This window comes from Pteropus alecto, unplaced genomic scaffold (genome assembly GCF_000325575.1).
Source record: "Pteropus alecto unplaced genomic scaffold, ASM32557v1 scaffold98, whole genome shotgun sequence".
Lineage (NCBI taxonomy): Eukaryota > Metazoa > Chordata > Mammalia > Chiroptera > Pteropodidae > Pteropus > Pteropus alecto.
In genome coordinates, this window is record NW_006443570.1 from 19,859,593 (window position 1) to 19,875,184 (window position 15,592).

Consider the following 15,592-nt stretch of genomic DNA (forward strand, 5'->3'; position numbering starts at 1 on the left):
TCTTTGTCTTGGTTCTCTACAGCTCGCCCACATGATGAATGATTTGATCTGCATAAACTGGGGGACCAGAAGAAGCCAACAAATTAGACATGCCAGTATCAAGAGCTAGTTTATCTATGATTTACTTAGAAGATCTTAATTCTCCAAAGGAACTCAATGTAACTAAGTAACAAGGGTCATCTTAAAATATTAAATAAAACAAACTGTCTCAAGATTATTAAACTGAGCTGAACTTTTCTAGGTCCAGCACTGAGTTATATACTATTTTTGATGATTAAGAAACTAAGTATAATCCAAACTCATGGCTATCTTGCCTACTGGTCTCTTGAATGACCTGAGAAAGAAAGCTCTAATCAGCTTGTTCGGCTAGAAAATCCCAGTTAAAAAGTAGAGGAAGTTAAAGCTATTGCTTAAAAATATGGCCTAGGAATATCTTTAGCTGTGGAATATCTATTTGCCCTTCTGCATGAATAATCACAAACCGACTATATTATCTGATCAGGAATGATCCCTTCACTAGAGTCCTGCCTATATGCTGGTAAAGATGTCCTCTGCCCTTTTCGGCTAGGCTAAAATATAACAAAATTAGTCCTTGACTGAATTTGATCTAAACAACCCAATGTTCCCTCCTGAGATCCATCAGCACCAAATAAAATAAAACTTCAATTTGGCTTTTCCTTTATTTTATTTATTATTATATTATTATTTTGGCCTTTCCTTTACATTTCTCTTTTATTCCTCTAACACCTCATTCTGAATCTTCTTCCTCCTCTTGACTGAGAATGGCATCTTGGTCTTTGGACTCCCTTCACCACTAGAGAAATAAAAACAGCTTCTCAGGGTAGAAACAGGGATATTTCAAATAGGGATATTGAAAGGAGTTCTTGGAGAAAAGAACTAAATTTATTAGCAATTCAGAGAAGAGAAGAATCCAGAGACTTTTGCTCTGGGTCTAGCTTCACTACCAAATTACTGTATTTTAGACATTCTCTGAGCATTAGTTTTCCCTACCTCAGGGAAAACCTGAGACCACTAAGAGACTGCTTATTGAATTCACTGGATGAAAACTAATCCAAAAGTAAAAATATTTATGTTAACACTGGAAATGATTCTTGGGCTAAAGAAACTCTAGTCTTAACCTTTGGTGAGTTGGGTATCTAAGTACTCTATGACCCTACATTTAATTTCAAAGTATAATATATATTCACGGTACCAGAGAATTCCTTTAAACCAAGCTCAGCCTTTCTCTTTTTTTCTCTTCTATTATCATATATATTTACAGATAATGAAATCTCGATGCAAAATTCTAAGATCTGGCCAAATATAAGGATTATCCAGTATTCACAGAATGCTAACATACAGAACAAAGTTGAGTGAGGGAACAAAAGCCTGAATTTTAAAAAACCAAAACAAATAAACAATAAGATGGGTTAAAAGTTTGTATCTAAAAGGCAACTCTGTTCTGAATGACTCTAACAAACTCATAATAAGTGCAGTATCAAACACAGTAAGGGTAATTAATTCAGTGGACTCCTCCTTTCACTGCCAGATTGAACAGCTCTGAGGATAATCTCCTTCACTCTCCCAGGGCTCAGTTGGAAGATTCATTATTTATGCCTTCAATTGTTTGTTCTGTCCTATTTTTCCATCCATCCAGGCCCAAGGGCAGTGTTATCACTGGCCTGTTTCCAAAATGAATGTGTTAGTTCACTGCCTTATGAGTTACAAACCAAAGATAATCAAACACAGTGGTATCTTAATATTGGAGAGCAATCCCCTCTTCACCACGGCTTGATTCAGGGGACCTTAATGACAATGCTGGTTACCAAAAGGTAAATAGATGGATGAAGTGATCTTCCTAAGTTGTTCTAGTCCTTTTTTAAGCCACTGAGCAACATATGTGCACATCCGACAGCATTCTTAAAGGGCAGTATCATTAGAAAGGCAGCTCTGGCCCTCACCAAGAGCAGACCTGTAAACTATTGAGGATTAAGCTGATTGAGATGCACTTTGCCTAGCAACCCATTCATTAGGAAGAGTTCAGTAATTCATTTCTTTATCTGAGTCCTAAACAGATAACAGACTCCACCAAGTCCTCTACCTCTGGATTCAGACTCACAGCAAACAACTTCCTTAAAAGATTCAGCTGCCAAGAGTCAACTCCTGGGAGAGGGGGTTGTGCTTAAACACACACAAAATATTGTTTCGGACACCGGACTGACAAAGATGAATAGCTAAAAACTACCACCAGCCAAATCTCCATATGAATGAATTCACTGTCTCTAAATAAATCTCTCATTTAGCAGCATTCCCAGGTCTTTTTGCCTCTAATATTTTCTCATCTTGAGCAAGCTTTTCCCAGTTCCAAACCTTACAACACTCAAGTTGACTATTATGAGAATCAAACAAAGCCAAGGGCCCAATCTTTTCCTTCACCCTCTCGAGGGGATCATTTTATACCTGTGATGTGAGTGGGGGATTGGGCTTGAGCCTCCCCTTAGAGAGAACAGAGGGCCCTTTTTCTTAACACATTCTAAGCTATGACTCACAAAAATAAGCACGATGGATAAAAACAGATTGCTGAAGAAAATCAAATCTGCTACTTTAACCTCAACAGCTCGATGTCCCCTCAACCAAGAGATATGGGAAGTCATAGCTTCATATAATTATTTCCTTGCAGAAGACCAAATCTGAGGATTTCCATCCCTCTTAAATGGTATTTGGAGATCACTGTAGATACACCTATGATTAGTTCTATACATAGCCTTTTGTCTCCTGGGGAAAATTCTTTGGGGAAATCAATGTACCATGCAAAATACTGATTACAAAAATCAGTCAAGAAAAGAAAAATATAAAAAAATTAAGTGAGCAGAGTGGAATATAACTTTATAAAGCTGTATTAACTGCTCACCCATGGACAGACAAAGAAAAAGCCACCTAGAATATCAAATAGGAGGGCAACTTGTTTTCTAGTAGAAGCAAGTTGAAGTAGTATAATGCTTTAATATGGTCACCAAGTGTTTTTCTGTCACTTCGTCAGCTTGCTGTAGCTTAGCTATCAAACTGCACATTATTTTGTGCATTACCTGTCAAAGCTTCAATCAGTGGTTTTTAACAGTTCACTCTCAGTAACAAGTTAGGTAAGATACCATCTGGGGGATCCTCTTTGCCTTTCAATTTAAAGCTTATTAATGAGTCTTAAGGGATAAATGGGTAATAAACCAGAACATCCAAATCCAACAAAGGTTTACTGTGAATCTACTTTTTTTGCACAAGTCTATACTAAATCTACTTAAGAATTAAAAAAAAAAAAAAAAAGTACAGTAAATTTTCTGATCCCTGATAAATTTCCACAACTGGGATGGTTTCCTATCCCATCATGTGAATCTTTTTTTTTCACAAGTCTATACTAAAACTACTTAAAAATTAAAAAAAAAAAAAAAAAGTACAGTAAATTTTCTGATCCCTGATAAATTTCCACAACTGGGATGGTTTCCTATCCCATCATCTCTATTCTTTATAATGCTTGCTTTCACCCCAAATTGGTTAGGAATCCAATAACTCAAAGGAAAAAAAACACTAATCAGCTAAAACTGTAAAATAGCTCTAGCATATCAATTCTGTCTTCGACGCTGAACTTCAGTTAGACCAATCTCTGGAAACTGAACCTAGATTTCAAGAATGACCTTTCAATCATTTCAATTAATATTTACCTGGGAATGCCCTTCTAGTTGCTAAATGCTACGCTGCCCAATTTGTAAATTGCATAATAAAGCCAATTAGATCTTTTTAAAAAATTTTACCAAAGTGCTGCCAAAAAATTGATATTTATCTCTTCTGGCATTCTAGCTAATCAACGTTAAATAAATCCGGTCCAAACACCTTGGGTGAAAATGCCCAGTTAAAGCAAGTTTACTGTGAACATTGCCACTTATCACAGATATCTATGTGAGTCACACACACACACACACACACACACACACACACACACACACACACAGTTTCTAACATAAATTTTGGGTTTTCTATCATCAATTGATAACTTTCCTCTGAATTAAAAACCTGTAATGTTCCCGATTTTGGCTGAAGATGAGCTCTGTGCCCTTCAGAAAGAAGGAACCCACAAGTTGTAGAAGAAGCAAAGAAACTCAAAAAGAAAAATATAATTTAAATTGTAATGTTACAGCCACCCAAATTCATAAAGTTGGGGGGGGGCCTTTTAAAAAATAAACCAATGAAACAAAATTCATCTCGATTTTTTTAAAGTTTCGTTTTGGTTTTTGACGACCAAAACTAATTCCTCTGAAAACCTATGGATATAAGAAATATACCGGTGAAGAAACAATAAGACTTAAATTTCCGTAACGGCAAGGTGAGTTTGCTCGCTCTAGCTAGGTTTCTCCAACTGAGTATTACACGAAGCCGGTGAAAACGTACTCGGGAAGAGACTTTAACAGAGTTAATCGCTAACAACTATCAGGATTTCCTTAAACCACCATCTGACAGGGGCTCTCTCTCTCCACTAGCACCTCCTTCCTTTTCAGATTGTTTTTGCTGATTAAGGCAGTCCCAAGTAGGAAAATGGTGAAGACAGCCTTAACTGACAAGGATGCAGTACAGTTACAGTTCAAACACCCACTCCTAGGTGTTTTCTTTTTGTTTTTTGTTTTTTTGCGGTTTACTGCATCAGATGCCACACACAAGAAAGGGCTTGCTTCTCTCTTCTTCTCTGTTCATTTTACTACGCGACCGATATCGACACCAGTTAAAAGGGATGAGTCCGAAATCTCCTTACCCTGCTGCAGGGGCGAGATGAACGGAGGGAAAGAAGAATGAGGGAAGAAATAGAAAATAAACTGATGGGATGTGGAGTTCTTCCCATTCCATTTCCCCTCAAGGTTAAGTCGGCTGAAGTCGGGTTGCGTTGGAAAAAGCACACACACCTTGAGCCCTGGAAGGGAGGTGAGATTCGCTCCGCAGCTCGGTGGGGCTCTGGGCTCCGCCCCGCCCTCCTGGGGCAGTTCAACTCTCCTTGTCCCGCCCCGAGAGGGTGGCTGAAAAGGGGGTTCTAGCGGTCTTGGCAGGGGGAGGGGGAGGCGCCTGCTCTGAGTGCCAGGCTCTCTGAGCGCTGCACTCCGCGGTGCGCCGACACCCCCTCCCCCAGCCCGCTGCCGCTCGTTCCCTTTCACCGCCGGAAACCAGCCCGCACCCCCCCCAACTCCATCCCAGCCCTCCTCGATCCCCCTTGCGTCCGCAGAGCCAATGACAAGCCAGAGATCTAGCAGAGCGACTCGCCAAGCAGCCAACTGGGGAGGCCCACTGGGAGGTCAGCCGCCGGGGATAGGCCAGCTATCCGCGGCCCCGGCCTCGGCGCGGCTCCTCTTTGTTAGAGCTGCCCCCATCTCTTTTGGCCCCCACCCCAAAGCTGGAATCCTAGCATCTCGCAGCTGTACCAGGTGACGCCGCGCCGTTTTACCCGCTTCCCCGCCCACTCTCTGCCCGGGTACTAGGAGTGACCCTCATATCCAGGCGGTACCTCCCAGAGTGCCTCAGACTTCCACAGCAATAGTCACCGAGAGACACCGACCGTAAAAAGATACTCCCCAAGGCTCTATGCCTCGCCCTCCTTTTCTCAAACTAATCAACTGCACTCCCTCATAACCGTGCATTGATTTAGGTCTGCATATTAGATCAGCTTCACACATCAATCCACCCTCTTGCTTCCCATGACGCAGAAATAAAGGGATGTGGGAAGGAGGGCGTAATGTATTTGGAAATTGGTGGTGGGAGAAGAGGGAATACTTCAAATCATCTGCAAAAAAGAAACAAGAAAACACACACAGTTGGTTCCAACCTAGCTCAGACACAAGATATCTACATCCAATTAAACTCAAACTAACCATTCCCTTAGCAGGTTTCAGTAAAATCAGTAAGCAAACATCTAAGTCTTGTTCAATCCATCACCTAATATTAGAAAAAACTCACAGCAACTGCCAGGCCTCTGCACAACTGGCAGGTTGCATCAACACTTCAATCACTAATGCCTATGTTAGGGGGCATAACACTGCTGGGATGGAATATGCTAAGGACTGCAGGATATTTTCTTAGGCATAGTGGAAGAGCAGTACATGGGGCTCACTTAAGAAAAATAAATAAAATGGGGATGGGGGAAGGCAAGCTATTACCTATATTGTCATTTCTGTCCACAGAGTTCTGGCAACTAATGTTACATACATCTACAGCACACACTACGATCCTGCATCGTGCCCCAAGTACAGTATAATTTTTTAAAAACTATAATAAAATAAGTAGCCCTTTCTTATGTGGAGCTCAAAGCATTTCATATATATAACCTCAGTCTTCTTGGAAGATGGCAAAGATGAAAACATATCCATTTTAAAAAAAGCTCTTTTCTAACCCAATTAAAAGACTCTAGCTTAAGCAGATTTATAAACTTCATTGGTGTCTTACAGGCTAGCTTTTATTAGGTTCCATTTGAAAAGAACCAAATGTGAAAAGTTTTTTATTTTAAATTCTGCCCATAAAAGTCTGCCAGATTAGCTAGCAGGTACGTCCAGTCCCTCTCCATCTTCTCCTGACCTAAAACAAAAATTCTCAAGAGCACAAAAGCAGTTACAACTCTCCTCCACATCATTTAGCTATCCTCTGGCATTTTCCGTATTAAAATAACTAAACAATACTTCAAGAAGCTACTATGTAAAATAGCTGACCTAAAAATAAAATAACTGACCTAAAAGGTACTCTTGATGTCTAAGGGAAACTTCTGAGTCAGTACTTTCCTTCAGACTCTAGCCATCTTGATAAAGGCAATTTTTTTCCTTTAAGGATTAAGTAGAAAGTAAAGCTAAAATCCTTCCTCATGCACTAATTGATTTGCCAAGACAACAAACACAAACACACCTGTCTTGCCATTATTATCACAAATGTTGACAACTGGATAATTCAGACAAAACTTCTAATATCTTCTTCTAAAACATAAACATAAGGAACTCTTAGGGGGTTTCAAATACCTTAACTGAAATTAAAAAGTCAGATTCATCTTTTCAAAAGTACCTATATAGTCCAAGAAACCACAGAGGAATTATAACTGTTTAATAATAAATCACAAGGAGGCCCAAAATGTTTCCTCCTAAAGAATTCAAGTCCAAATGAATTCTTTTCATGTTCTTCAAATATACTCTTTATTATTACCACTACCTTAACAGAGACCCTTACCATATGTCTGTGGGGATAACTATAACTTCTTTCTGGTCTCCCTTGTTCTACATGCCATTGCTTTCATCCATTTGCTCTTCTCCTTAAGAACTACAGATAGTTCAATTTATTGCACATTCACTAGGTACAAGGCCCTGTGTCAAGAAATATATATATATATAAAATTTTATCATCATAATAAACATATGAAACAGAAATTTCCCCCATTTTTACAGATGAATAAACTGAAGTCCAGAGAGAACAATCTGCTCTAGGTCACATAGCTGTAAATGGAAAAGTCAGTATTAGAACTTGAGTCTTCTGGCTCCAAATTTAATACTCTTACTCATTAAGCTATATTGTGGCTCACTGGTATCTATGTCATCCAGCCAAGTTTCCACTGTATGGCTGTTCTATGTTCCATAACCCGGCACTAGCCTATGTTATCAAACTTAACTCCCTTCCTTTCCTCAGCATATTTTCCCCAGACCAGACAGACTGCTCTGCTTGCTCACTACCTGTATCATGTTCCCATGACTTGTGGTGTTATAACCATTCCATTTAAATCCTACCCATTCTTCAAGGCCCACCTCCAATTCCATCACCCTTGTGGAGGCTTCTTCGATGCTGTCAGCAATGATTCCTTTTTTGAATTACTACTACATAATTTACTTAATTGTTCTGTTGTCTAATATGTGATTTGTCTTCCTAAGTTAGACTGTAACTCAGAGCTAGTATTATATTTGCCTTTATATCTTCTCCCTTCCCAATTGTTCAAAGTAAGATATACACAGCAAAGTCCTCAATAAATACTTTGACCAGTAAACTTTATAGCAAAACAATGATCCAAATCATTTAAACTACTCAAATTCTCATAACAGCCACCAAAGCTGAAATTATTAATAACTTCAATTCATTTTTAGACAGAACAATTAACTAAGTTCTCGTGCTGCCACTACTAAGTATTTGTCCACTCCATGCTTCAATACTATAGACAAATTAATAGGCAGGGCTTCAAGACGACTGGTAAAATGTTTCTTGATCTAGAAACTAGTTACACAGGTATGTTCGAATTGTGAAAATTCATTAAGCTGTCCACTTCTGTCTACTTTTGCATGTACAATTTATCTCAATAAAAAGTTTAAAAATATCAAGTTTCAGATTGTACTATAAAATAATCACATCCACTTTGAATATATGTCAATAGGTCCAAAAATATATCTGGAAGTATATACACCGATCTGTCAACAGTGGTTACCACTGAGAGGAGGATAGGTGGGGTAGAAAGGAATGAAGGAGATAATTTTTTAATATTTGTTTTACTTGATCTTTTTAAAAAACATGCATTAATTTTGTACTTTTAATAGATTAATTTAGTGGAATCAGATCATCTTCCATAGTTTTTAAACTTTCTATGTAAAAGATAGTAAAAGGTAAAACAAACACAGTATCTCTCAGAAATAGAAGGAAAAGATCAATGAGCTAGACCGAAACTAGTTTAGGTAACATCTACCCAGTCTGATCACTGTTTGCACTTCAAAATTTCTTGAGTACTCTTTTGTAAATTTCCCAAATTATAACAAAGCAAAAAAATAAGTTGCCTTTGACAGTTAATTTACTTCAATCAGAAGTAACCACATAACAAAGACAAAACAGTAACAATGATCTACCTTTAATAAGCTGAACACTATTAAAGGCATTTTCCCCAAAGACCTGCTACGTGACATTTTAACCCATAAGACAGAACACGGACTTTGATAAGAAACCTTATTATTCATTAGACTTAAAGAGAACAGCAGCTCTAAAAACACAAGTGTTAAAGTTAAAAAAAAAAAAAAAAAAGGCAATGCCTTGAACTATTATTTCAATATAGCAAGGTATCCTTTAAGTTGTTTTTTTTTTAAACTGGCTGCACTTTCTCTTTCAGACACTAGAGGGAAGTATAAAATCCATTCACTGTATCTTTGGGAGTTCAATTTACTCATTAATTCATTCACATCACCACATTTTTATTGCATTCTTATATACCAGAAAGCCTGTTAAATCTCAGAGACAAAAAGATGTATAAGCTACAGTCCTTGTCTTTAAGGAGCTTAGTCTAGTGAGAGGAGACACACAATTTAAAAAAAAAAAAAAAAAAGACAAACTACAACAAAGAATGCACATGAGAATCAAATCCCAACTTTTGCCAAGTCTGGGTCTGAGGCAGGACATGAGGGGAAGCTTTTCTGGCACTAGGAGAAAAAACATGTGTCCATATTTCACATTAGACAAACCAGCTTATCCAAAGTGGCTTATTCTCCTATTTACAATCTTCCCTGCCTTAATCTAAATGAAAATATGCTACATCTATAAGATATCTTTAAACTGTTATCTGTAGAAAGTAGAGGCGTGAGGCCTTAATGTGTTTGGAAGATTTGCTAAAATATCTAGTTGGTTAGGTTTCAAAATCAACTGTACAAAAGTTTCAAAAGCATAAAGCTAGCAAATACAATTGAAGTAAAGACTGCTTACATGATAATAAATATTCTCATTAGAAATCAGGATTAATTATGCTACACTCCCCTCAAAAGAGTGTGTCAAGGGTAAATGAATAAGAAGAAGTTTCCTAAATGTGATCTGTCTTATACAAATTAAGTTTTCCAAGTTAGGAAATAGAGTATTCTGACAATTAGTTTTCACCGTTGCCTTTGAAAAGCCTCTGTAAGACATGTTGATAGGCAAATCATTTCTACACCTAAGTAATTCAAGACTACATAGGAAAGACTAAGACTTTAACTGATAAACCAGAATTAACGATCGACGTCACCATAAGGGCAATGGAAACATTTGTGTGGTGTATTTTTTCCTAATCCTCAAATGACTGTTACATCATTCGCTATGGTTTGAGATATTTGGATTGTGAGTGTTGGGAGTGGGAAGTTGGAGAGAAGGGACAAGTTGTTAATTTCTCATACTGATGGAGTAGCACATGGTAGAAAAACTAAAAGCCAACATCCTGAAAAAGTTTCACAGACATACACAAAATGAGACAGCAAACTTGTGAATCAAGCATGATTTGGCATCTTTAAATGCAGAGCCAATTCTCTTCTAGTGCCAAAGCCAATGGCTTCTCCTGTAGATAAAATGGCACAGTTCCTGAAAAAGCCCTGGACGCTGTTTCCCCACAATCCTATAATCTGTCAGAAGACAGGAAACAAAAAGAAGGCTTTGCGAGCCAGAAAAAGCAAATTATAACCAACACAGAGCCAACAGTTTACTTCAGACAGAAGGAGCTTTTTCTATGCATCTTTGGAAGGAGAGAGACAAAAGAAGCTTACCATTGCTCAAATAACCAAGGCAACCATTTTAACCTAATACCATTTGAATAAACATTTGATGCAATAGTCTGCTTTCTCATTATTCAAAGCCTTAAAGAATATTTGCAATATTCATGAAAAAGAATTGATAGTCACAAAATACAAAGAACTTTTACAAGTCAATAAGAAAAGGACAAATAACCAAAGGGCAAAATTTTCAAAGGGCATGAACTGGGAGTCACAGAATAAATACATAAAGTCAAATATTACATATATTCCACATTGTTAGGAAGTGATGGAAAGTGCTTTCTCCACATAGTCTTCGAGGTATTTTGACTTGATAGTACTGTCAACTGCAAACTTCCAGAGAAACCTTGGCTACTCAGAATGGAGAAAAAAAAAAGATAAGGGTGCCTAAAATCATCACATTGCGCACTTTAAATATCTTACAGTTTTCTCAGTTATACCTCAATAAAGCTAGGGAAAAAAGGTAAGAGTGCCTAGCATAAGCAATTCATTCCTAAAAAATATTTAGAAGCTTTGCGAAATACCTACTCTGGGAAGGAAACTATTAAGGAGAATGGATACAAGAAAACTGCAAATCAACTCTAAAGGAACTAAATAAGAATATAAGATGAACCTTTACCTATGAACATAAAACAGCGGAAGCCATTCCCTGAGTCTACAATGAACGAGGCAGATGATAGAAGAAAATAACATAAAACTTAAATACAACCACAGAGGTAAAGCATCTCCAAGAAAGTAAGCTTACTCAATTGTCTTTGCTGTGAAGCAGGGCATTCAGGGCCCCCTTTATCAGTCACCAAAAGAAAAAGAAAAGCAAATAATGCCTGATGCTGCAAAAACAAGTACAGTCTTCCCATCAAAGAGGAAAAAAATCTAAGTCTTTTACTTGTTATTGATACAAAGAGGTAATGGATTGTGGAAGAACTCAAATTCCAGAAAAAAGATTCAATTCCAACCTATGTAAAGCTAAGAACTTCATGCCACTTTATTTTAAAATTAGCAATACACAGGTCCCTACTGAAAAAAAGATAAACAAGATCCCAACTGAACTGTTGTCAGCAGAGTAAAGTTCTAAGCATGTCAGCAGACTATTGCTTAATCATTTCAGTTTTCCCTTATCAGTTTTAGACATCAAAAGAACCACATTCCAATTTTCCTCTATTGTTAATGCCACTTTAGAGTCTGAAAAAATTTTAGTTCATCAGATTCAAATCTCAAGCATTTTCTAAGTACACGATGCCATCAATTCTATATTTAGACTCAGGTATGGAACAAGGAGTGCTAGTTTTGCCCGAAACAGCACCATGTCCCTCTTCAAAGCCTAACTGCAACTATCACTTAAGTCTGAATTTATGTGTCTATATGGTGTCACCTAAAATAAATTAAAATACTTTTTCAATGCCTTTTTGTGAGTGGTTGTATCGATCAGCTGTGATGCCTTAAATATAAATAAATCATCCCCACCAGTCCTTTAAACATTCAATATTATAAATGCCATAGTGTGGCATTCATACACTCACTTGAACCAAAAAGCCACGATAGCAAAAACTCTAATAATACAAATCCTCAAAAGTTATATTACGATAAGTCTTTTGGAATATTCTCTTTAATAAAAAGTTGTTTCATTATGGTTCCATAATTGTTACATTCCAGAAATTAAGGTAGCAATCTTTTTCAAACTGCTGAGCTATTTTTTCTTCAAATAGTATTTATAAAAATATATCACCTTTCTCAAAAGGAACTTAAGGCCTCTGACAGCATGTTGCTAATTTTCACAACATCCCAATAAAGAACTATTATTTAGCATTTATATCACACTTTAACTTGCCAAAGTGTTTTACAATTATTTTCATTAGTAGTCATGCCTCACAACCACTCACTGAGCTAAACTGGTCCTGTTATCCTCATTTGACAGTTGAGAAAACTGCCATATTTCCCCTAAGGCCAAGGTCAAGCTAGTCTGCTTTTCCAAGACCAGAGGCCTGACTTAAAAACAGTCTAATGCACTCACCACTGTATGTGTATTGATCCCAACCCTAGTTGAAGGTTTTAAGAGAACAGAAATCCACCTAAATTGATGGTATAAAAACATTAAAAGATTATAACACTTTGGCAAAAATATGTAACCACATTTAGGAAGGGATGGAAGAAAAGGAGACTATGAGACTATGAAGAAGACTAAGAAGAAATAGAAGAGAAAAACCAAGAATGGATAATATCACAGTTTAAAGAAGCAGAGAGGCAAAATAAACTAGGAGACTGAAAAGCATCATCTGGGTTTAACAATGAGGTCATTGAGCAGAGAAATTTCAGTAGAGTGGTGGTGACCAAATCAAATTACATGCTTGAGGAATAAATAGACTGTGAGAGGGTGAAGAGAGCAGGGGGAAGACTACTTTTATGAACAGGAGAGAGACAGGAATAACTGGGGGTTGAGTAGAGACAGAGCTGAGGAAAAGAAATAAAGACAGAAAGATTGAAGATTCAGATAAACAGTGATGCAACAAGGTCATAGAGGGATTAACAGTATGGCAAGAAATGAATGGCATGAATATGAATACAGTTAACTCTGTATGTATGGAAGAAAGAAGTAAAGACAATTTCCACTTGATAGCCTTTGAGAGAAAGGTAGGGGGAGAATAACATTAAAGGATTAGAGATCACAATCAACTGGAATAACAATCTACCAAGAACAGGCTAACATTTAGGTGAGACATAGAAACCTAATCAGACACTCAACAATTCCCTACTAAGAGGAATAATGTTACTTTATTAAATGAAAGTCCTTACTTAGAAATTTGAGATCTGGTGGAAAATCAGAGTACTTGTAGGAAAAAAAGAGTAGAGACATGATCCAGAAACACAACCAAATAGTTCAAATTGCCTCTCATGAGAAAGCAATAGCAGAGGGATAGCAGATCGGTGTCAAGCAAACGGGTAAATGCTGTTAATCAATACCGGACCTGCTTCAGCTGCCTAAAAGTCACAACCAATTTTCTCAATGTCTTCCCAAATCTGAAAATCAACACTCACCTGGAAACTATAATATACAACTTCCAAGAATACTAAGGATGTCTCCTGCCACAATATTCTTAATGTCCAAGCTTCAATCCATTAAGTAATGCCTAGGGGAACAGACAGCTTGGCTAGACTTTGGATGAGATCCATATATCCCCCCAATTAACTTGATAAATCTCACTAGTGAATACTGTTTTATGCACTGAAGTGGAGAACATACTTGAAATGACACAGCAGTGCCCTAGGACAGGAAGAAGAGAGTGGGAAAGGAAAGCTAAGTAGCACAATGCTTGGCAATAAGCAAGTTTAACAAATAAAGTAGAAAATAACTGGCAAAGTATTCTTGAAGTCTTACAACTGCAGAGCACACAACTGCATTTCAAAGTAAAATAAATTCTAAATGATCTAAAATTTCTATTCGGAGACTTTTCATTATGTAACTTTTATATTATTCAAAATATATTCAGAAAAGAAATTAAGTTTAAAAATTCAAATATATTTAGAAAATTACATTTCTAGAATCCATCTTTAAAGTCTCCCTCTTCCATCCCCACACATTTAAAATATTACACAGTGAAATTAATTTTTAGTGTTCAGTTCTAAGAGTTCTAATAAATGCATAGCTGTATAACCACAACCACAATCAAGTACAGAAAGGGTCCATCACCCCCTCCCCAAATTTCCTCATGTTACCCCTTTTGTATGTAGTCAAACACTACCCCTACCCTTAACCTGAGGCAATCACTGATCTGTTCTCGACTGTCCGTATAGTTTTGAGTTTTCCAGAATGTCACATCAATTCAATCATATAGTGAGTAGCCTTTTGAGCTTGGCTTCTTTCACTCACCATAATGCATTTTAGAATCATTACTGTTATTGCATCTATGAATAGTTTCTTTTTATTGATGAGTTGGATTCCACTGTATGACTATACCACTGTTAGTTTATCTGTTCTGAAATTGAGGGCCATTCAGATTATTTCCAGCTTTGGGTGAGTACAAATAAAGCTGCTATAAATATTCACATTCAGGTTTTTGAGTCATAGGTTGTCATTTCAATTGGGTAAATACTTGGGTCATATGTTAAGTGTGTGTTTTACTTTATAAGAAACTGCCACAGTATTTTCCAAAGTTCTGGCTGCCCCACATCCTCACCAGTCCATGATCTAGTCAGTTTTCTTCTTTTATTGTTGCTTTTTAGCCATTCTAATGGCATATCTCACTATGATTTTAATTTGCATTCCTCTAATGACTAAGATGTGGAACACATTTCAAGTGCTTCTTTGTCTCCATGTCTTCCCTGGTAAAGTCAATCAAATCTTATGCCCATTTTTTTGGTGTTATTTGCTTTCTTCTTGATGAGTTTTGAGCTCTTTGAACTATTTATTCATTCTAGATACAGGTCCTATGTCCGATACATGATTTGCAAAAAGTTTCTCCCAGTCTTCTGTCTTGTCTCTTCATTCACTTAACAGTTTCTTTTGCAGAGTAAATTTTGATGAAGCACAATTTAGCAATTTTTTTATTTTATGAATCTTGCTTTTGGTGTTGTATTTAAGAACTCTTTGCCTAACTTAACAAGAATTCTATTTTATCCTAAATATTTTATAGTTTTCCATTTTACATTTAGGCCTGTGATCAACTTTTCAAATAAATTTACTTATTTAAATTAGTTTCAAGTATACAGTACATTGGTTAGACATCTATATTGTTCATAAAACGATTCCCCCAATTGCTCCCTCCCTCCCCTGGTTCTCCACCATCATATTAATGCTAACTGCATTTTCTGTGCTGTGCTCTCATCCTCATGCCCAACTATCAACTACTAATTTGTACTTCTTTAATCATTCACCCCATTCTCCCAGCCCCTCAACCCCACCTTCTGTCACCAAATTGTCCACTATATTTGTGTCTGTTTTTGATTAGTTTGTTCTTTCTGTTCCTTACATTTCACATATAAGTGAAATCATATGGTATTTACCTTTCTCTGACTTATTTCACTCAGCATAATAACCTCTAGGTCCATCCATGTCG

The 15,592-nt window shown here is 37.1% G+C and overlaps 1 protein-coding gene across 4 annotated transcripts in view; it reads right to left on the reverse strand.

Annotated features, from left to right (window-relative positions):
* The window catches only part of FAM222B (family with sequence similarity 222 member B), a 55,027-nt gene that overhangs the window by 30,184 nt on the left and 9,251 nt on the right, over positions 1 to 15,592 (reverse strand). Inside the window, exon 1 of one of the 4 annotated variants that reach the window (XM_015599355.2) lies at positions 4,944 to 5,165. The exons of 2 other annotated variants lie outside the window; for them this stretch is intronic. The gene's annotated coding sequence lies outside the window, so the exon portion shown is untranslated. One more of the 4 variants, XM_015599356.2, reaches the window with a different exon arrangement.